The 22,335-nt window shown below is 31.6% G+C and overlaps 1 protein-coding gene across 1 annotated transcript in view; it reads right to left on the bottom strand.

Moving 5' to 3' along the window:
* LOC142322657 (uncharacterized) overlaps window positions 1-12,538 on the bottom strand; it is a 69,117-nt gene extending 56,579 nt beyond the window's left edge. The window contains exon 1 of the mRNA XM_075361736.1: window positions 12,143-12,538. The gene's annotated coding sequence lies outside the window, so the exon portion shown is untranslated. The remainder of the gene's footprint in view (window positions 1-12,142) is intronic.
* Between the last annotated feature and the right edge of the window lie 9,797 nt (window positions 12,539-22,335).

Here is a 22,335-nt window from a genome sequence, read left to right as displayed (position 1 = left end):
TATTTTTTTTATCTATATTTAAATAATTTCTAAAAATTGAGAAACAACAGTGAAGTCATCTCATATCAGTTTAATCCTTCTTCCACAAGGTTGTATCAATGAGGCACTCTCTTTGAACTGTGCGTGCCAACAGAGGCTTAGTGAGGAGGCAGTGTGAATTACCCAATTTGACATTCATCCATAACATACTGGAGAACTGAGGCATGTTTCGTTTGATAGTGTCATTCTTAATTTGCATTCTTACAGAACAAGGTCAAAACTGTCATACATGACACAATCTTATAGTAAGCATCACAATTTTTCCAGTTCTCTCAAGGACGATTTTATTACAGCTTATTTTCTTTCTAAGTATTATGGCTATCCAAGTAGATTTATACCAAATGAAGAAATTAGTTGCAAATTACAGCGAGAGGTGTTAGATGAAAATGAGGATAATGATATCAATGATACCTGCAGTGAAACAGATGATAAAATTTTATCAAATGATAATTATGTTCCAGTTGTGTCTCACATTCTGCAGATGATTTATCGAATATTAACTGTAATGATAATCATGGTATGGAAGAGGATTATGAATATGACAGAACAAGTTATGTTGGACAATGGTGACAGAAATTTCATACTTCTGTAACTATTTTGAATGATAAACATTTCATCAGTGTTTACTCCAGAACACAAAAGAAGAACATTATTTCTCACATTCTAGGACCAAAAGAAGCTGCATGAGGATTTACTCAAGAACTTAAAATATTTTTATTGTTCATAAGCAATGCCATTATTGACTGTATTGTGTTATAAACCAATGAAGAAATGATGAGAAAAACAGCAAAGTACACAATGAAACAATGGTACAATTCTAAAGCAAATGTTTCAGAAATAAAGGGATTATTAGACCTTTTGATAATGCCTGGAATTCTAAGAAAACTCAGGGCTGACTCTAACACAGATGTTTTCTTCTATTTATGATCTGCCAATCTATCAGTGTGCAATGATACAAAAGATTAAAATTTCTCCTGATTGCATTTTGTTTTGATTCTAAAATTACTCAAGAAACAAGGAAGAAAAAGAAATTCTCTATATTTTGAGATATCTAGACCATATTGAACAGAACTGTAAACAACACTACAGTCCGTACAGTATAAAAATATTGATGAAACCTTCCTGAGTTTCAAGGGAAGGTGCCCATTAAAAATGTATATTCCTAAAAACCAGACAAATACAGACTAAAAATAATTTCCATGTGTGATTTAAGAACATTTTATTTTTGTTGAGGGATCCCACACAATGGGAAGAAAGAAAAGACCAAATCCCTGTTTTACTTACAACTCAACACATAATGACTCTAAATGAGCCATTGAAGGCTTAAACAGTAACATCACTTTACTGACAACTGCTTTTCATCATGAAAGTGGGCTGAAAACTAACAGAAAACAAACTCACATTAGTCAGAACAAGAGAGATCCCTATTTTGATGTTGAGCGGTAAACCCCCACCTGGCTCATGCCAATTTGTGTATGAGCCAGACAAAATTTTGTTTTCTTATACTCCTATGAATAACTAAATAATTCTATTGTCTTCTATCCATTCTACCAGATATGTAAACTAAGAACCTCAAACTTCAAACCTGAACTTATTTGAATTGTACAATCTCACTAAATGAGGTGTGGATGTCTTTGATAAACTGTCATTAAAAAACAACCAAAAGAAGAAGCAGCTGTTGGCTGCTGTTATTTACGAACTATGCCTATAACAAGAAACTGTTCTGGTGAATAAGATCTGAGTTTGCAGCGATAGTATAATTTCACTGATAGCAGTTTCACAAGTACTGTTATCTTCTGTCCCTTAAGAGCTTTATAATAAAAAGATGTTCTTTTTCAGTCTTCATGCTATGCAAAGTTTATGTTCAAGAATACCAATAAACTGTATATTCACCAAATTGTTCTTATGCAGTTCTATTGTTGGTGGAGGAGAAAATTTTTTATTTCCGTTATTTTATTTTTCTGTTTTTCTTGAATACAATGTTATTATGCACATTTTTTTCATTCAGAAACAGAGAAAGAATTTTTTCATTAAGAAAAGTCTAGTGAACAATCAACGTTCAATAAGTAAGTTCTGTAATTTTCTTTAACTAAAAAACTTAACTTTTTTTTCAAAGAACCTGGTAATTTTTTTTTGACATATTGTTTATTCAAGTTAGTATTGCTATTGTTTAATATATTGTTATTCAAGTATTTTTATTGTTTATACTTATATCAGCTTGTTTACATTCAAAATTTACAGTAGCCATCAATTTAATTAACTGAAAAATGTGTTATGTAATTTGCCTAAGCAGACAGCCAGATCTCTAAATTAGCAGCAGGATTTTATCAATGAAACATTTTTCGTTTGCCACTTTCAATAAAAAGAGACCAATAAATGCTATGCTTGTTTATCAAAGTTTATTCTTATTTATTCCAGCCCAAACCAGTAATATTACCAAGAAATAAGACCTTTTTGGGGACTGTGTCAAATACCCAGAATAAAGCCTTGGGAAGTAAGGGTAAACCTGTATGAGTCAATTTTATTGCTTTGTATTTTTGAAAAAGTAATTTATCTTTTCCATATTTTTCCTTACTGAGACCTTAAAACTAATTTCTTACTTTTTTCTTTAAAGGATCAACCAATTTTAGACCATGTGCCTACTATAAATTTAGTTTTTACAAACAACTGCACAATTAAAACTTTCCTTTCAATGCAGGCAGTTACAGACCAGATTAAAACCACTTTTCTTAGTTTGAAAAATAATATTAAAAAGGTTTCTTTTGCTTTCTCCTATACAATTAAACTTTTAAAGAAGAAACCATAACTCTTAGGACCCATTGAAACAAATTCAATTATATAATCATCACCTCCTAATTCATATGTCCATTCACCAAACATCTGGTTTCTATTGTATTTTCATCATCAGATAGATCAAAAATTATTCTTACTTTTGAAATGAACTACCACTTTTTAACTGCTAAATACTTATACAGAATATCCACAGAAATTTAATAATACTAACAATACAAACAGAATAAAAATAAGAGAAAGAAGTAGTTATAAAATAAAGTAAGAGGAGAAAAAAGAGAAAGTAGTTGGAAAATGGATAGGGGTGAGTTAACCCTCAAGTGGTCACATGGATGACAATGGTCATCCACACCTGTATAACTTGCTACTGTGTATTTGTTTTAGTGACAATGAGGTTAGGGCACCATGAGTCTGCAAGCGAGGTCCCATCCGTCAGTTGGTGTTTGGCCTCACTGATGTCCAGTGACCCTTTGTTTTGTGTAGATGACAATCATTCTCCACACATGTATTTTTGTTTTTGTTTTTTCTTTAATTTGTGAATAATTCGTACATTTATAGTCATACATCGTCAGTTTGTTGTCTTTTGTTATTTTGTGAGATCTAATTAATTTTTCATCCATGTGACCTTTCCTGTAACTTTTCATTCTGCATTTGGCAGGTTTACTTTTTTTGTCTATGTCTGAAAACCACTTCTGATTTACTTATATTATTTTATACGTAGCAAATTTATAATTTTTAAGACTATTATTTCAAAGGTAGCCCATACAAAGGTAAATTTTATTAATTTATTTGTTTTGTCACCTTAGCCTACCTTCTTTTAATTTATTTTGTTTTTATATTGCAGAAGTAGGGATTCTGGTAATTTCCATTATAGTGGAGAAGAGTTCAGACCCTTCTGTTTGGAAACAGCAGCTGGAAGAGGGCAATTTAGAAGATAACCTCTCGATGGCGATAGTGACCTCAGTGACAGTGACAACAATAATTTAGTAGCAGATACCAATAATTCAGAGACAGAACAGAATGCAAGTGACAATGAAGAAAGGCCAGGTCAGCGATTCAGATATATTTGTAGGAATTAACAGAACATCTAAGTGGAGTAAAAAAACCACCCCAGAAAAATGTGAAAGTTCATTCACACAATATCATAAGCCATATACCGGGGCCTAAAGATAGAGCTAAAGATGCTAAAACAGAAATGGATACATTACAACTTTTTGTTGATGACGACATAGTCAAAATTATCACAGTTAGTAAAAATCTCTATATTCACAAAATAAAGGAAAATTACTCTCAGGAAAGAGATGCTCGTCCAACTGACGAAACTGAGATTAGAGTCCTCTTAGGAATGTTTCTTATCGGGTCGCGCCATTATAGCAGAACCTGTACATAAAAAATTTGGGATAAAATTTGGCATAATTCCAAAGGGTGTGGAATAGAAACCCGTTATCTCGCTATAAGTGAACACAGATTTCATTTTCTGATGCAATGTCTCTGTTTCGACACCTACCGTATGAGAGAAATAAGGAGAAAATCGGACAAGCTGGCTCCTATTTGCAAAATTTTTGATGAAATTATAAAGAAGTTTCAACAATATTTTACACCAGGGGAATACCTCACGGACACATGAACAATTGCTTCCTTTTAGGGGAAAGTGTTCATTTCAGCAGTTTATCCCACGCAAACCTGTCAAATATGGGTTAAAGTTATTTGCACTAATTGATTGCAGGAGGATGTACACAATAAAATTAGAAGTTTATTAGGAAAAACAGGAATCAGGGCCATATTTGGTCAGCAATGCATTAAAAGATTTTGTTCATCTAGCCAAACCAATTTATGGATCTAATAGAAATCTAACGGGGGACAACTGGTTTTCCAGCATTCCTCTGGTGAAAGCATTGTTTGAAAAAAATCACTTATGTTGGAACCCTAAAGAAAAACAAAAGGCAACTGCCGAAAGAGTTCCTTCCGAGCAAAAACAAGCAACTAAAAACCTCAGTTTTTGGGTTTCAAAAAAATAAGACTCTCGTATGATACAGTCATAGGAAAAATAAAGCAACAATTTTGGTATCTTCTATGCATGAGGATAGTTCTATCTATAGACATATCTACTGGCGAACAAAGAAAACCTGAAATAGTCGGTTTTCATAATCATTCAAAAGTCGGAGTTGATGTAGTTGACCAACTTTGTGCTAATTATTCTGTTGCCAGAAATACAAGGAGGTGGCCTGCTGTTTTATTCTTTAACCTTTTAAATTTGCCAGGAATAAATGCGATGTGCATATTCTTGGCGAATAATGATTACAAATAAATTAAGAGACAAATTTATCGAATCATTTTTTTGGGAACTAATTTGATCTCAAATACTAAGACACATACAAATTCCTCAGGTGCCAGTCAAAATCAGGAGAAGAGATGCATTATTATTCAAGGTAGATGTACCAAAATGTAATCAGCCAGAAAACAGACCAAAGGGAAGATGCCAGATCTGTGGCCGCTCTAAAAATAAAATTACAAGAAGAGCCTGCTGTAAGTGCCAGAACTGTGTATGCCCTGGTCACTGATCTAATGTTCGTGACATATGTATTTAGTCATGGTCCATTAAATAGTAGTATACCGATGGGAATTTCACTTATGGCATTTGCATCGGTGGCATCCTGGCCAAGGTGGACTGGAATATGTCAAAAGCCAAGGTTTCAAAGATGACCAGTAAATCCCATAAGGGCTCAGAACAGAGGGGAGTGGCAGAGGGTGTCTTCCCCTATGGGGGCAGGATATATATTTATTAGTCTAGTTTTATTTATTACATTTTACTATTGTTATCTATTAATATCTGTGTAATTATATTATAGTTCTGACAAATGTTCTTTATAAAAAACATTGTAAATACAGTCTAATTCTTTATACATTTTCATTTTTGGTAATATTAAAAACACTATTAATGTATAATTTTTTTTTAACCTATATTATGTTTATAATACAAATGACATTTAAAGAAACAAAAAAAAGGGTTTAAAATTAGAATACTTAGTGGATGACTATTGTCATCTACAGGACCTCTCATCTCATGTAACTTTGATACATGTGACCACCTGAGGGTTAAAGAAATGTTTTATCATAATACAGAAACAAAAATATGAATGAATAAAAAGTAGTTACAAATAACATTCCAACTGTAGAACTACACAGTAACATTCCAACTACAAAGACAACAATAAAAGATTTTTTTGGAATGGATTTAAAAAGAGTAACCAATGCTGAAATAATTAAGAGACTTTTTACAGAAAATATGGTACATCTTGTTACAGATATAAGGATCTAAACTATGCTGATAACTACCATACACAAAAAGGATTGTTTAAGTCATAACAGACCTTTTTTGCGACAACATAATGATTTTAACATTTTAGATGCAAAAGATGGTGAACTTAAAAATGGAAAATTAATGGTTAAAAATGAAATTTGTGGATCATGTAACATGTATTTACGTGGTTAGTTTTCCAAGTACAAGTTAACAGGGAATGGGGTTAAATTTACTGTAAAAACGTATAAAATTAAAACAAATTTTAAGAGAACCGGAAGCTGTTTTCAAGGGATACAGAGACAAATTTATAATTATATATAAAGTGGAAGTTACAGATGTTAAAATAAAACAACTTTTAGATTTACCTGGAATTTTAGATAAAATTAAAAGAGACTATTATGTTTTTTTGTTTTGGATGTTAACACAGGATTTTACAGGGATATTTAATAAAAGAGAAATGGAAACATATTTCAGCGAAAATTACAATTTTTCCGTAGCTAGTGATAGGTTCAATTAAAACACCACAAAAGTAATTGTTAAAAATTACTGCATTGTAGAACTAAATTGCTTAACATGGCTTAATTCCACCACAAGAACTAAGATTTATGACAAGTTAATTTATCATTTAAACATCTGCTGGAGTAAATAAAATACCAGATAACCACATCATAAATTTTGTACACTGTCCAGATAAGAGGTTAGGAGAAACTTTTAAAAATGAAAAATCCAAGAGGCATGAGAATAACAAACTTGAAAGCTACAATTACAACAAAGATTTCAAAGTAGACTATTACTATTCAGTTAAAAGATCTTTTAAGACATTATGTAGAAGTTTTTAGTAGAAATTTAAAACAGCTTTGCAACGAAAATACTGATGATGCTAGGAAGGCCAAACATGTATGTTCTGTTGCCAACCACAAAAGCACAGCCAACAGAATTAACATTTGTAGAGTCATCAATATAAACTGTAGCATAAGGATTCACACTGTTAATAATATTATAAAATTCGTTTTGTAAGATAACCAGATTTGTGTTCTCTTTATGACAAAGATCAAAGCAGTAATTAATGAGAGAAGGCCACCATGGGGAATAATATGGAGCACTATTAAGGACTGGAGGTAATTGTATATTTACTGCTGAGAAATGGTGCTGAGCTCTGAAGCTTAGTAGAGCAGTAGATCTAGGCTGTTCCTGGTAACAATTATCAGATTATATTTCCTGGTAATGATTATCACATTATATCACGCTGTTCCTGGAGAATATCACACTGAAGGTTGAATGATTTAGGTTGGATGATTTGATTGCACTTTACTGCGAGCCACATTGGAGCATATCATTTGCTTCCGTTTATTACAAGAAAACTCACCACTGTCCACCAGCAGATTTACCACAGGGTTTGACCAAAAACAAGAGACCTGAATCGAGAGATATGGGAAAAGCCCAAGGTTATTATGCATTTTACATCATAACATAATATCATATGGCAGAGAGATGTAAAATAATAGAAAAGAATTGGACAACCTCCAGGCTGGAGAAATTTAACAGAAAATTAAATTTCAGGAATAATAAGGAAAATGAGAAGAGAGAATAAGAAATGCAAAAATATGAGAAAATCTTAAGCAGAAAAGTACATATTAAACTGAAATAATAGGATGTGTTAAGAAAGCTTATGAGAAATAACTATGAAAGAACTGTATGATTTTACTCCGGAAGAAATTATGTCATTATATCAACTAGAAAGATTATAGGAACTGCAGGGATGAACCCCAAGGCATAATATTACAAACTACACATTACATATTACAATTACAAACTAATCACTAAATACAGGAATTTCCTTCCCAAGCAAGTTAGATGAAGCTCCCCCGCCAACTGGTCGCTAAATTAATAAAAAAAAGAAAAGACCCAAAAATAAAAACAAAATAAGTTAACAATTACACACTAATCACTAAATAAAGGAATTTCCTCCCTACACAATTTAGATGAAGCTACCCTTTTCTTGGGTGACCTAAATGGTGCAGAATGAATAAGGAAAACTTTGGGTATAGAATCAGAAATGGAGTCGGGAGAAAACTTTTCTTTTAATCAGGAGAAAGCACACAAAAATGTTAATTCTTAAATAATAATTAGGTATATAATTATGAATGACCATCATTAACCTGAAAAAGAAAAACCAACATCGAGAATATTATGTAATACAGATACATTAACTAAATGATAAAAAAAAATTTGACAATGAAAAAGAGCTTTTTAATAATAGCAATGCACCCGCTCATATAAAAGCAACTGCACAAGAAAAATTAGATGAATACACTACCAACTGCTTCCACATTAGCTGTATTTCCAGATCTAGCACCAAGTGATTTTAATGTTTCCAAACATGAAGAAGATTTGTCTGCTGAAAAGAGATCTGCACTGAACAACAAAGTAATCAATTAAACAAATCCATATTTTGAAGGTTTTGTTTTTTTTCTGCTGATGGTATAACAAAGTCTGAATATCACTGGGAAAAGAGAATAACACAAAAAGGAAGCTACATATATAGGGTGAGCAACACAAAACCAAACCCATAATGAAACTGCTACTCAACACTATTTATGAAAAACTCTCACACGACCAGTGTATGTTTATGTTATTACTGATTGTTGCTGCCATTTGTCAGGTAGTTACATCTCAGGAACTGAGACTGTACAAGACTAGATTTCATTTACATTCATACATATCACCCTCATTCATCCTCTGAAGTAATACCTGAACGGTAATTCCCAGAGGCTAAACAGGAAAAAGAAAGAAAGGAAGTTACATGTCAGCAGTACAGCATATGTTTTGTTGCTGTGCAGTATTGTGAGTGCAGTCATGTTTGTGTAAAATACCTTATTCAATCCAGGAGAGGATAACTATAGTTGAGGCCTATATTCGTTCTGGAACATCTGAGCTACCATATCGAGTATTCATACAAAAATTTCCAAATGCCTTTATCCCAGCGAAGAGTAGCATACACGATTTAGTTAAAAAATGGTGTGCAACAGGTTTGGTTTCAAATGCAAAACAAGATTAGCAACCTTCCATTAGGATTCCACAGGCCACTGCCGACACTGAAAGGAGAATTTCTGCCAATCCAAGAAAATCTCTTTGCAAGTTATCCCAACAAACTGGTGTTAAATGCACATCTTGTCGAAAAATTCTTCATGAATTAAAATGAAACCATATGGCATTACAACTGTTTAACAATTGAAGAAGACAGACAACCGGAACGACTTGATTACTGCAATTGGCTTCTCGAAAACACTGTTGGTGGACAGATAGAGTTATCTACTAGTGACTTTTTCCTTTAAGGCTACTTAAAGGAGAGAGTTTATGCATCTAATCCCCACAATATTGATGAACTGAAGGTGAACAAATAACAAGAAATCAATGCAATTGACAACGTTTTAGTCAGATGACTCTCAATATGACCATTCAAGCACAAAAGTGCATCAATGCCCAGATGGTCATTTTGAACATCTTTTGTAACAATAAGGTAAATAAATGCAGCATTTAAATTATTTTTTATGTTTTTCTTATTTAATTTATCTGTATCATTCATAAAATTTCATTCCAATATACCCTACCAGTTCTGCAGCGGTTACATTACAGGTTCAGTTTTATATTATTCACCTGTATATTAGCTATATAAAAAGCGTTTTTCAAAAGATTATGTTTTCATCATTATTCCAGAAAAGTATCAATCAATCTTAAAAGGTCTCGATGCTGCAAGACAATGTTCAATCACAAATTACTTTACTAACACAGCAAACACTAAAGAAGCCAACTGGTAAATCCTTCCAAAATCAGACAATAATCCAGCTTTTTCACCTTGTGATTTTCATCAACTAGATCTACTCATGCTATGATTGGGAATGACTAGGAAAAACTTTAGGTATAAAATCAGAAACAGCATCAGGAGAAAACGTTTTTACCAGAATAAGGTGTTTTTTAAAAAGATGGAGCACACCAAAATGTTAATTCTTGGATAATTATTAGATATGTAATTATGAATGACCCTCAGATAACAAGTTTCCTATCTCACAGATTAATCTAATTAAGTTAAAAACTCTTGACTATTCACTTAGCAATTGTATTAAATTAATTCCTATAAATCTATCTAACACAATCAAAAAAATTCAAAGTAGGTTGTAAAAGATAAACACAAGAAAGCAATCGAGGACTTATTAACACTGTTAACTATTTGTACTAAATAATGTCAACATACAAATGATTAAGTACCTAATAATTAAAATTAAAGAAAAGGAAGATAAATATTGCATATCTAATAGGGAGGCTTTAAAAATTTTTGATTTTTCAGTATTAAAAAAAATGGAACCCAGTCTCCCGTTTTGCTTTTCATAAATAATATGTATTCAGGGTCATTATAAGGAATGACTTCATTCTTGAAAATCTGTAAAGAATTATAGTATCCAATTATTACAAACATTCAAAATCCAGTTTCCATATTCCATGTACAAACTTCAGAGCTTCTGTGGTGAATTAATTCATTAAGCATAAAAAAATAATAAATTTTGTTGCCTAACTAACATAAATGGCTAAAGAAGAAGAAATATGTTTATTTTCTTATACTGAAGTACCAATGTACTGTAGTAACAAAAAAATTCATCAAATTTGTAGTAACAAAAAAATCTATTTCATCAAAAACTCTAAATTATACTCAGTAATAACTGCTACACTACTAAACACACATACATATATCAAAGCAATTAAAGTACTAAATTTATGCCTCCAGTCAAAACAAAAGACTTTTAATTGCACCCAAATTGTCATGCAGTACAGTTGTATCAGCCAGTTTTAAATAACGTTACATTATTACTCATTAGTTCTGTTATTTTTGGGTTAAAAGATAATATAAGATATCAATTATAAAAATTATGATTTTTGACACATCTAATAAAAAAAAATATATATATATATATATATAAAAATTTGACAGAAAAATAGTTAGCACCATCACAATACACAAACATAATAAACTAGCACCTTTAAATGAATTTGGACAACATTAAAGAAATTCTCAATCCATTGAATAAGACAAGAGAAAGCTATACTTAATTAAATAATTAACAAAACTAAGTATATTTTACTACAACCTTTTGTAACATTGATAAATAGATTACTATTACAACTCCCAGTATAATAACTTTTATATTGTAATTTTTATTTCAGTATAAAAATTAATTTGATTAAAAACAACAATTTTTTTTAACACCACTGAATCCATTTATTGCAAACTGCTATCTACCCTGTGCTCATGGTCTTTGAAAAAATAAAGAAGCTTAATTTTTTGTAAGTCCTCTTCCATCAATCAATTAGGTATTCAAGAATTTTTATTCACAAATATTTTAAATATTTAAAGTTATTAAATCCAAAACCAAGATAATTTATAATTATTTGTCAAATGGTCAATAATAAAATTTTCAACTTATGGGGTTTTTTATAAACAAATTTTGCATGAAACGCAATGTTGGAAAATTACTTTCAATATTTTTGGTAATCCGAAACTTTCAAGGAAAAACTAATGGACAATCTGTTTTTAAATAACCTAAAATACAAAACATTTCAACTAGCTAATTATACGTTAGTTAACATTAATTTCAATTAAATTATTACACTAAAATTATTCTACCTCCATTCAGAGTGAAATTTCCCAATAATAATGTCTTATCATAGTTTATAATAAACTAAGATATTACTAACGTTATTAGTTGTAGTTCAAATTTGTAACTTTATCAAGCTATTATTATGGAAATTATTATAGTAACTTCGTCTTTTTATGAATATTTAAAATAATAAATGTACTTTTATATCCCTTTACCAGTCTTTGACAACAACAATATTCCCTAAACTCAAATACTTTCTGTAGTCAAGTCAACATCGTTGTGAAACCAAAAATATATAATAATTACAAAGTGTTTCCCCAAATATAAATATTCTTGGAACCTAAAGATTTTTACCACTCACCTGTTTTCGCAATCTATAGCAGCAAGACGTATCACGTGTTTTATAACATTGTAGAGAAATGTTAACCTTTATCTTCTTTAAACATTTGGAAAAACAAATATTCGTAATAAACTAATCTAAAATGCATGAACAATAAGGAAGACTGTAAACATTTTCGATTCAGAAGCTATAATATGTCATCTAATTATTGCTCAATAAATCTACCTCGAACATTGACTGTCAAGGTTTTATTCATTGCCCAACATACCGTAAACAAACGAAGTGTCACTAAATAAACAGTTATCAGAAATAAATAATTAATTATTTATAAAATAATCAAAATCACATTTAACTAATACTAATCACGGTTTGTTGTACTGATAGTAGCTACACGATAGGTCTACCACCAAAACAAGATCAAACACTGGCTGCTTGTCAAATCAAAGATAAGTCCTCGGCTATCTTGATCTTTCCAAATTGTTTTATTTCTTCCAAATGAAAACCGTAACAATGTTTTCTAACGTAAAACAATAATGAAATTTTACTTTAATACGTGATTTTTAATTTCTTTTCAAAACAATATTTAATGATAAACTACAAGTTTGAGAAATATATTCGTTTTTATATGATGAGCTCATTACAGTTTTCAAAATAGAAGAAAAGCAGATTTTTTTATTTCCAGAAATCGCATTCGAATGTTATTAGTTAATTTTAAGTTTTAATTTATTTTCTTGATGTTAAAACTAATCTGATGCATTTAGTTAGATATATTAATAGTCAATTTGTTAAGAATCCTCTTTGGACGTTTGAAAGCTTCGATAAAGGAATTTACATTTAGTCATTGGTTAAACATATGAAGTGCAAGAATTAAATAGATGAACATGAATGATTCATTCCGAGATAAGTTTTTAAACACCATACAGACACACAGCATTATTAGTTAATTTGGTGTATCCTAATTGCCTCTTATATGTTCTTTCTGTTATTACGGATAAAAACTATTCATCGTGTTGATGAACATTTTTAATATTTTAAAACTACCAATCAAAATGGTTTCCCGTATCTTCTTTAAACATTATTGAAAACAAATATGCTTATATATTTTAATTAAACTATTCTAAAAAAATTAAATGAAAGTAATTGCAAACATTGCATTCAGAAAAATGCAGTATATAATAAGGTATTGTATGCAATAACTTGTTAAACTTTTTAAAGTCTAGGAATAATTTATGTTTTCTAAAAGTTAAATTTATTCTCTGGAATAAAAATTAATTTTATAATGCATTTTATCAATGGCAAAATTTATAATAAATAAATATCTTTGTATTAGAATGTAATATTGCTTTAAGAAAAACTACAAATATAAAAACAAATTATAAGATAAAAAGTAGAAGTAATTAAAATTCATATTACTTAAATATAAGCACATGAAATAATGTTAAGGCAAAATTATTTTGAATACATATTTATATACAGATACAATGAGATGAAACGACTGGCATTAGACATGTAATCTTGGAGGGCTGCATCAAATCAATCAAATGACTGAAGACAAAAAAAGAAACTGAATGCAGATAAAGTTTTTTTTTTTAATTAGCACTATTTAAAAATTAATCAACAGAGAAATATTGAAGAGAATAATTGTCTTTAAAAATTGTATTTTTAAACAACTTTCAAATAGTGTGGAAATGTATTAAAAATGGCAAAAGAATAATAAGGCTCTTTTTTGTAAGCTAAATTATTCGTGTTGAATTATACAAGAAATTGTTTGGTTTGGTAAAATCAATTAACAATGGATTTTTGTTTTATTTATATAAGTGACCATTCTTTTTAACAAACAAGGACAAGTTAACTATTTTATAAATATAGGATTACACTCCTCCTCTATGAATCATGAGACCTTGCCGTTGGTGAAGGGGCTTGAGTGCTCAGGGATACAGAGTAGCTGGACCGAAGGTGCAACCATATCGGAGAGGTATCTGTTGAGAGCCAGACTAAGGAATGATTCCTGAAAGAGGGCAGCAGCTCTTTCAGTAGTTGTTAGGGGCGTAAGTCACAATGACTTAAACGGCCATATCAACATCACTCAGTCCTCTGAGTACTGCGCAGCTGAAAGCAATGGAAAACTACAGCTGTTTTTTTTTCCAAGAAAATGTGGCTCTGCATTTTCAAAAGCAATAATGGAGTAATAATACCTTCCTTGGTAAAATATTCCGGAGGTAAAATAGTCCCCCGTTCGGATCTCCGGGTGGGGACTACTAAGGAAGGGGTCACCAGAAAAGTAAAAAATAACATTCTACGAGTCGGAGCGTGGAATGTTAGAAGCTTAAAAAAGGTTGGTAGGCTAGAGAATTTAAAAAGGGAAATGGATAGGGTAAACGTGGATATAGTAGGAATTAGTGAGGTTCGGTGGGAAGAGGAAGGCGACTTTTGGTCGGGTGACTTTAGAGTAATTAACTCAGCGTCAAATAATGGGCAGGCAGGAGTAGGTTTCGTGATGAACAAGAAAATAGGGAGGAGAGTGGAGTATTTCAAGACGCATAGCGATAGAGTCATTGTAATAAGGATAAATTCAAAACCTAAACCGACAACGATTGTTAACGTCTATATGCCTACAAGCGCCCATGATGATGATGAGGTAGAATGTGTATACGAAGAGATTGATGAAGCAATTAAACACGTAAAAGGAGATGAAAATTTAATAGTAGTTGGAGATTGGAATGCAAGCATTGGAAAAGGCAAGAAAGGAAATATAGTGGGTGAATACGGGCTGGGCAAAAGGAATGAAAGAGGGGACCGACTTATAGAGTTTTGCACGAAGTATAATTTAGTAATTGCCAACACCCAATTTAAAAATCATAATAGAAGAATATACACTTGGAAAAAGCCAGGCGATACTGCAAGGTATCAGATAGATTATATCATGGTTAAGCAAAGATTTAGAAATCAACTCGTGGACTGCAAAACTTACCCTGGAGCAGACATTGATAGCGACCATAATTTGGTGATAATGAAATGTAGATTGGGGTTTAAAAACCTGAAGAAAAGGTGTCAGATGAATCGGTGGAATTTAGAGAAGCTTGAGGAAGAGGAGGTAAAGAAGATTTTTGAGGAGGACATCGCAAGAGGTCTGAGTAAAAAAGATAAGGTAGAAAATGTAGAAGAAGAATGGGAGAATATTAAAAAGGAAATTCTTAAATCAGCAGAAGCAAACTTAGGCGGAATAAAGAGAACTGGTAGAAAACCTTGGGTTTCAGACGATATATTGCAGCTGATGGATGAACGTAGAAAATATAAGAATGCTAGTGATGAAGAAAGTAAAAGGAATTATCGGCAATTAAGAAATGCTATAAACAGGAAGTGTAAACTGGCGAAAGAAGAGTGGATTAAAGAAAAGTGTTCAGAAGTGGAAAGAGAAATGAACATTGGTAAAATAGACGGAGCATACAGGAAAGTTAAGGAAAATTTTGGGGTACATAAATTAAAATGTAATAATGTGTTAAACAAAGATGGTACACCTATATATAATACGAAAGGTAAAGTCGATAGATGGGTGGAATATATTGAAGAGTTATACGGAGGAAATGAATTAGAAAATGGTTTTATAGAGGAAGAAGAGGAAGTTGAGGAGGATGAAATGGGAGAAACAATACTGAGATCTGAATTTAAGAGAGCATTAAAAGATTCAAATGGCAGAAAGGCTCCTGGAATAGACGGAATACCTGTAGAATTACTGCGCAGTGCAGGGGAGGAGGCGATTGATAGATTATACAAACTGGTATGTAATATTTATGAAAAAGGGGAATTTCCGTCAGACTTCAAAAAAAGTGTTATAGTAATGATACCAAAGAAATCAGGGGCAGATAAATGTGAAGAATACAGAACAATTAGTTTAACTAGTCATGCATCAAAAATCTTAACTAGAATTCTATACAGAATAATTGAGAGGAGAGTGGAGGAAGTGTTAGGAGAAGACCAATTTGGTTTCAGGAAAAGTATAGGGACAAGGGAAGCAATCTTATGCCTCAGATTAATAGTAGAAGGAAGATTAAAGAAAAACAAACCAACATACTTGGCGTTTATAGACCTAGAAAAGGCATTCGATAACGTAGACTGGAATAAAATGTTCAGCATTTTAAAAAAATTAGGGTTCAAATACAGAGATAGAAGAACAATTGCTAACATGTACAGGAACCAAACAGCAACAATAACAATTGAAGAACATAAGAAAGAAGCCCTAATAAGAAAGGGAGTCCGACAAGGATGTTCCCTATCTCCGTTACTTTTTAATCTTTACATGGAACTAGCAGTTAATGATGTTAAAGAACAATTTAGATTCGGAGTAACAGTACAAGGTGAAAAGATAAAGATGCTACGATTTGCTGATGATATAGTAATTCTAGCCGAGAGTAAAAAGGATTTAGAAGAAACAATGAACGGCATAGATGAAGTCCTACGCAAGAAGTATCGCATGAAAATAAACAAGAACAAAACAAAAGTAATGAAATGTAGTAGAAATAACAAAGATAGACCGCTGAATGTGAAAATAGGAGGAGAAAAGATTATGGAGGTAGAAGAATTTTGTTATTTGGGAAGTAAAATTACTAAAGATGGACGAAGCAGGAGCGATATAAAATGCCGAATAGCACAAGCTAAACGAGCCTTCAGTAAGAAATATAAGTTGTTTACATCAAAAATTAATTTAAATGTCAGGAAAAGATTTTTGAAAGTGTATGTTTGGAGTGTCGCTTTATATGGAAGTGAAACTTGGACAATCGGAGTATCTGAGAAGAAAAGGTTAGAAGCTTTTGAAATGTGGTGCTATAGGAGAATGTTAAAAATCAGATGGGTGGATAAAGTGACAAATGAGGAGGTATTGCGGCAAATAGATGAAGAAAGAAGCATTTGGAAAAATATAGTTAAAAGAAGAGACAGACTTATAGGCCACATACTAAGGCATCCTGGAATAGTCGCTTTAATTTTGGAAGGACAGGTAGAAGGGAAAAATTGGGTAGGCAGGCCACGTTTGGAATATGTAAAACAAATTGTTAGGGATGTAGGATGTAGAGGGTATACTGAAATGGAATGACTAGCACTAGATAGGGAATCTTGGAGAGCTGCATCAAACCAGTCAAATGACTGAAGACAAAAAAAAAAAGGATTACACTATGTATACTAAGGGGTGCCAGATAATGAGCTGACTTTCCATTTTTGCTACTTTAAAAACATTTTCTGACTTTTTGAGGGAGCCCTGAGCTAACATATACTTTATACAAGGATAAATGTACGCATAATGAGTCTTTAATAATGATGACAAGCTTACTGTTTTATTATGATGCTACAAAGCAAAACAGTAGATTGATTTTGTTGCAAATGAAATCAGTTTAACCCACAAGTATCATCTAATAAACACCCAGAAATTTCACTTCATAGATAACAGAAATACTATTATCAATTAGAGGAATTCTATCTACACGAGAAGCACTATGCGGTTATACTGTATTTAAAGTTAATTTGTTACAATCCAAACAGTGAATAATTTTTTGAGTTTCTATTTTACAATTTTCAATTCATTTTTAAATATTCATCTTCAGATATAGATACATTTGTGTTGTCTGCAAAAAGGGTTTCAATGAAAAGCTCAAGATTTTGAGGCGAATCATTAAAATATAAAAAAAGCAAGAGACCAAGAACACTTTTCTGAGGCGCTCTGTGTTCTACATCTTGAAGTGAAGACTTAAATATTGAATGTGTATTCTTATCAAATGGTGAAATTTGAAGTACTTGTTCATGTTTGGGAGAATTTGACTGCATTTTTTCTGTCTTTTAATTTCAGTTTTTAGGCTTACTTTATTTAAGACTTTCTTAAATAGAGTTCAACTTGATCTTATTTCAACATGCCTGATTTAAACTTTTTTCAAAATCTCATAATTAATGATGTAAACTCTTTGGACACTACTCAGCCAAAATAGCAGCAGGCAATTCATGTTTTGGTCTTCCCAACTAGTTTCAAAAGTGGTCTGCTGTACTTTACTAAAAAAAAAATAAAATTAGCAATTGTTCCTTGCTGAAAATGGTCTATTCCTTCCGTATGAGATCATCACTATTCCGGCCCCCATGTGGAGGTAACTCAAAAATTTGAAATGAAATGTGTGGGATTGCGGAAGATTTCTTTAAAGAGCACGGAAAAACGAATCTTTTGAAGTAAAAAGATTTCCGTCATGATAACCTTAAGCATAATGGCAAAAATATAAGTAACTGAACAACAGAAATAATGGAGCAATTTTTTATAAACTGTATTGAAACTGAAAGGTATATATTTATACCAGGGTTATTCAACCTGTCACAGAGATGGCACAAGTACGCATATGTCTAAATAACTATGATGTTCGTCAATTACTATTATCTAGTTCACATGCTGCAAAATTTCAAATGTGTGCATTTAACTGCTTGTTTGTAGCGATTGAGTGAAGCAAAAATGTTTTTACTTTTTTTTAGAAATTAATTCAATTTGCAAAGTTTGAGCTCTTAGAAGCACTTTATTTGAAAAGGTCTAATCTTGACAAACATACAAACATACAAAAAGAATTGAGAGTCCACTTTAAACGATTCTTCCCCTTATGTCGACGGTAAAATAGTAGGCCACTGAATTTAAACGTGACTGTACATCCATTTAAGCTTATGAAATCTCAGGACGACCTAAAAACGCTACAACCAATGAAATTGTGATAAAAATCCACAATGTTGAATTGAATGATTGCTGACTGAAAGTACATGAGCTTGCTGATATTGCAAACATATCGATAGACATGTCATTTTACATGAAATTTTGGTATTAAAATTTTCTGCTTGGTGGGTGTTACGTTTCAAAATGCATTTGACTGAAATGTGTGAAGGGTGTGTTTTTATATTTATTTAAACGAAAGATTCCATTGAGTTTTTTCAGCATTTTATAAAAGTGAATTAAACATAGTTTCAAGACCAAAAAGTGGGTGAGAGCTGGTGAGAGTGCGTTAAAGAAAGCGAGAACGGTTCCATCTGCAGTAAAAGTCATTGCTATGGTTTTTTGGGATTCTTGAAGCGTGGTGCATATAGACTACCTGAAAAAAGACAGCAGTATCTCCGAGGAGTATTACACTGCAGTACTAAACCGATTGAAGGGTATTATTCAGGATAAACCTGAAGTTTTGCTGAAAAACTTCACGACCTACACTTAGAAGCTTTTCCGATGCACCATATTCACCAGATTTGGCTCTCGGCGATTATTTCCTCTTCTCAAACTTGAAGAAATGGCAGCTGGACCAAGGTTCATTTCAAATAATGAGGATCAAGCTGACACAACCGCTTATTTTGAGTTGGACAAAGTGCTACTCCAGAAAATTTTAAGCCTTTGTTTTAAAATTATGTAAAAGGAAACAAACAAGCATAAAAAGAAAATTTATTCAGAAACTTGATAAAATCCTAACAAAACAAAATAAAACATTTTTTACTTATTGTAACCTAAATTGTTACAATTCAAGCTTCATTTATTCATTTAAAAATGAAATCCATTCTTCTTGTTTAAAAAAAAAAATGAATCAAATAATATAATTGGAAGCAGGATAATAATCTAATTATACACTTTATCATGTTCAAGAATATGGTACACAATTTTTAAGCACAAAACACATGGAGTAAAAAAAAACTACCTTCGACCAGCAGGACAGGATCGGCACTGTGGGAGCGACAGTGCTTTCTCTCCCTTGCAGCCTTGTGTGCATGCACACAACAGCCAAACACCATGCTGCTGGAACTGTGAAGCGCACAGTTCCATACCAAGATTTTTCTATCTTTTTCATAAACTGGGGGATGGCTTCTGACATTAAGCTTAAGGATTAAATATTGTATAAGTATAAAGAAAGAATTAAAGGAAAAAGGATTCATTATATTAAATGTTATCGATATCAAGAGGAAATAGGGGTGCTGCAGTTCCATAGTGCCTATACGCGAGTCGCTACTGAGCTGCAGTGCATCGTTTGCTTTCAAGTCCACTCCGATGAAATCATGAAGTCATCAGAAATTAATTTGACACTTGAAAACTAAACATGGATCAAAAAAGCAAACCCTTGGAATATTTCAAAAGAAAATTACATACTTTGAGAAATCAACAAGCTTATATTTGTAAATCAAATCATACTGATAAAAGCACACATGAAGCATCTTATGTTGTAGCATTAAGAGTAGCTAAGATGTCCAAACCCTCATACTGCCTGCTGCAATTGATATGATCAGTGTTTTAATAGGCATGGAAGAAGAAAAAAAAAATAACACTTTCCAATGACACAGTACCAAGGCAAATTGATGACATGGCTGCCCATGTTCGTGATCAAATAATTCAGTCAGTAAGTTCAAGTGAATTTTTTAGAATTCAATTTAATGAATCCATAAATGCAGAAAACTTTCCTTAGTTCTTATGTTTTTTGAGTTATGAATACGATAGGGACAGATTATCAAAGAAAATATGTTTTGCAAACCAATACTTGGTCATGCAACAGGACAATGTCTTTTTGAAGTTATTAAAAATTATTACCTACAGATTGGATAAAATGTATTGCAATGTGTGGTGATGGTGCAAAGCCAGTAACAGGAAAAAACAGTGGATTTCTAAAAAAATTAAAAGATCGTCTTATACCAAGGGTAAAATGAATGCACTGCTTCCTTCACAGGCATGCTCTTTCCACAAAAAATATGCTGGAAAATCTCAAACTCTTGTAAAGCTGTAAAAAGGGTTAATTTTATTAAAAGTCGATAGTTTGCCAAACTATGCAGTGAAATAGGTGAAAAGAAAAAAATCTCTTCTTTTCCCTACACAAGAGAATGTTAATCTGGTTATTAGCACAAGATGAATTAATAAATATCTTTCCAGGATAAACAATCGCCATTGTCAATTTTTTTATGGAATAATGAGTTAATATGTTGATATGTTAATATGTAGATTAGTAGATTACTTCAAGTGCTTGCCATTTGTTTCTATCTACATATAACTTATTTATACCATAATAATAATCTGGCATCAGATAACAATAATTACCTATAATGAACAATTTAACCATATTTTGGTTTTTTAATTGAATTTTTTAGTGTATGTAAAATGCCATGCCTGTTTGGGTCAAATCTGGACCTTCTTGAAGAAATGATACATGTGTATTTATAATATAATATTATAATTTATGATATTTATAACATTAAATGAGACGAAGTAAATTTTAATTTATGGATGTCATATATATTTTTAGTAGTTGACGGGGTGCGCCTACCCATTTTATTAAATATATGACCAGTGAATGGTTGGGATACATAAGCCGGTGGTATATGGCACCGCACTTAGTCTGCTCACGCTGTTAGGTAAGCTCTAGGAGCTATTTAGGACACTGGTCACTAAACTGTTTCGAGGTTCAGTAGCCGTTTGTGGCACAGACATTCGGTCTTATGCTTTAGGGCGACTGAATGGGATGGTGGCAGGAGAAATGCCAAGCAAACATTAAATGTATATAATATTCCCCCCACAGAAATAATAGTATCTATTGAAAGTTCAATAGCACTTTTTCTTCTTGCAAGAGACATAAATACAAGATTAGATGCTACTAATTTTTCTTGATGTACTATAATCATCCTCTAATTTTAAAGTAAATAAAAGTTACTTGTGATGAACATAAAAAAAAGAATTTCATTATATACAATGAAAATATATTAAAATTTCACATTACTGGAAACAAAAGTTAGTTAGGTTTCAGAGTAAGGTTTTAGATCAATTTTAATGGTAAGATGAAATACTTATCTAAAAATGATATTTTGAAGTTTTTATTAATTCCAAACACAAATAAGATTTTATTTGTTAAAATTATATATATATGCTTTTTTTAAAAGCAATTCTTTTAATAATCATATTCCTCTGTACCAGTACAGATCAATTTATATTTAATAGATCAACACTAAGTACAGAACAATTGAAAAAAGGATTATATAATAAAAGTGCTTTCACGAATTTAATTCACATCAGGTGCACACACACACACATATATATATATATGTTACAAAACCATCAAACTTGCAATCCATGACAATATACTGCCCATTCACTTTATAATTTCATGTTAAAAATATTTTTAAACTAATTAAATTTTTTAAACTTTTTACTTTTAAAAAATAGTAGAGTTTAAAAAAAAATATTTATA

This window comes from Lycorma delicatula, chromosome 1 (assembly GCF_047948215.1).
Source record: "Lycorma delicatula isolate Av1 chromosome 1, ASM4794821v1, whole genome shotgun sequence".
Taxonomy (NCBI): domain Eukaryota; kingdom Metazoa; phylum Arthropoda; class Insecta; order Hemiptera; family Fulgoridae; genus Lycorma; species Lycorma delicatula.
This window is presented reverse-complemented; position numbering and strand designations above follow the sequence as displayed.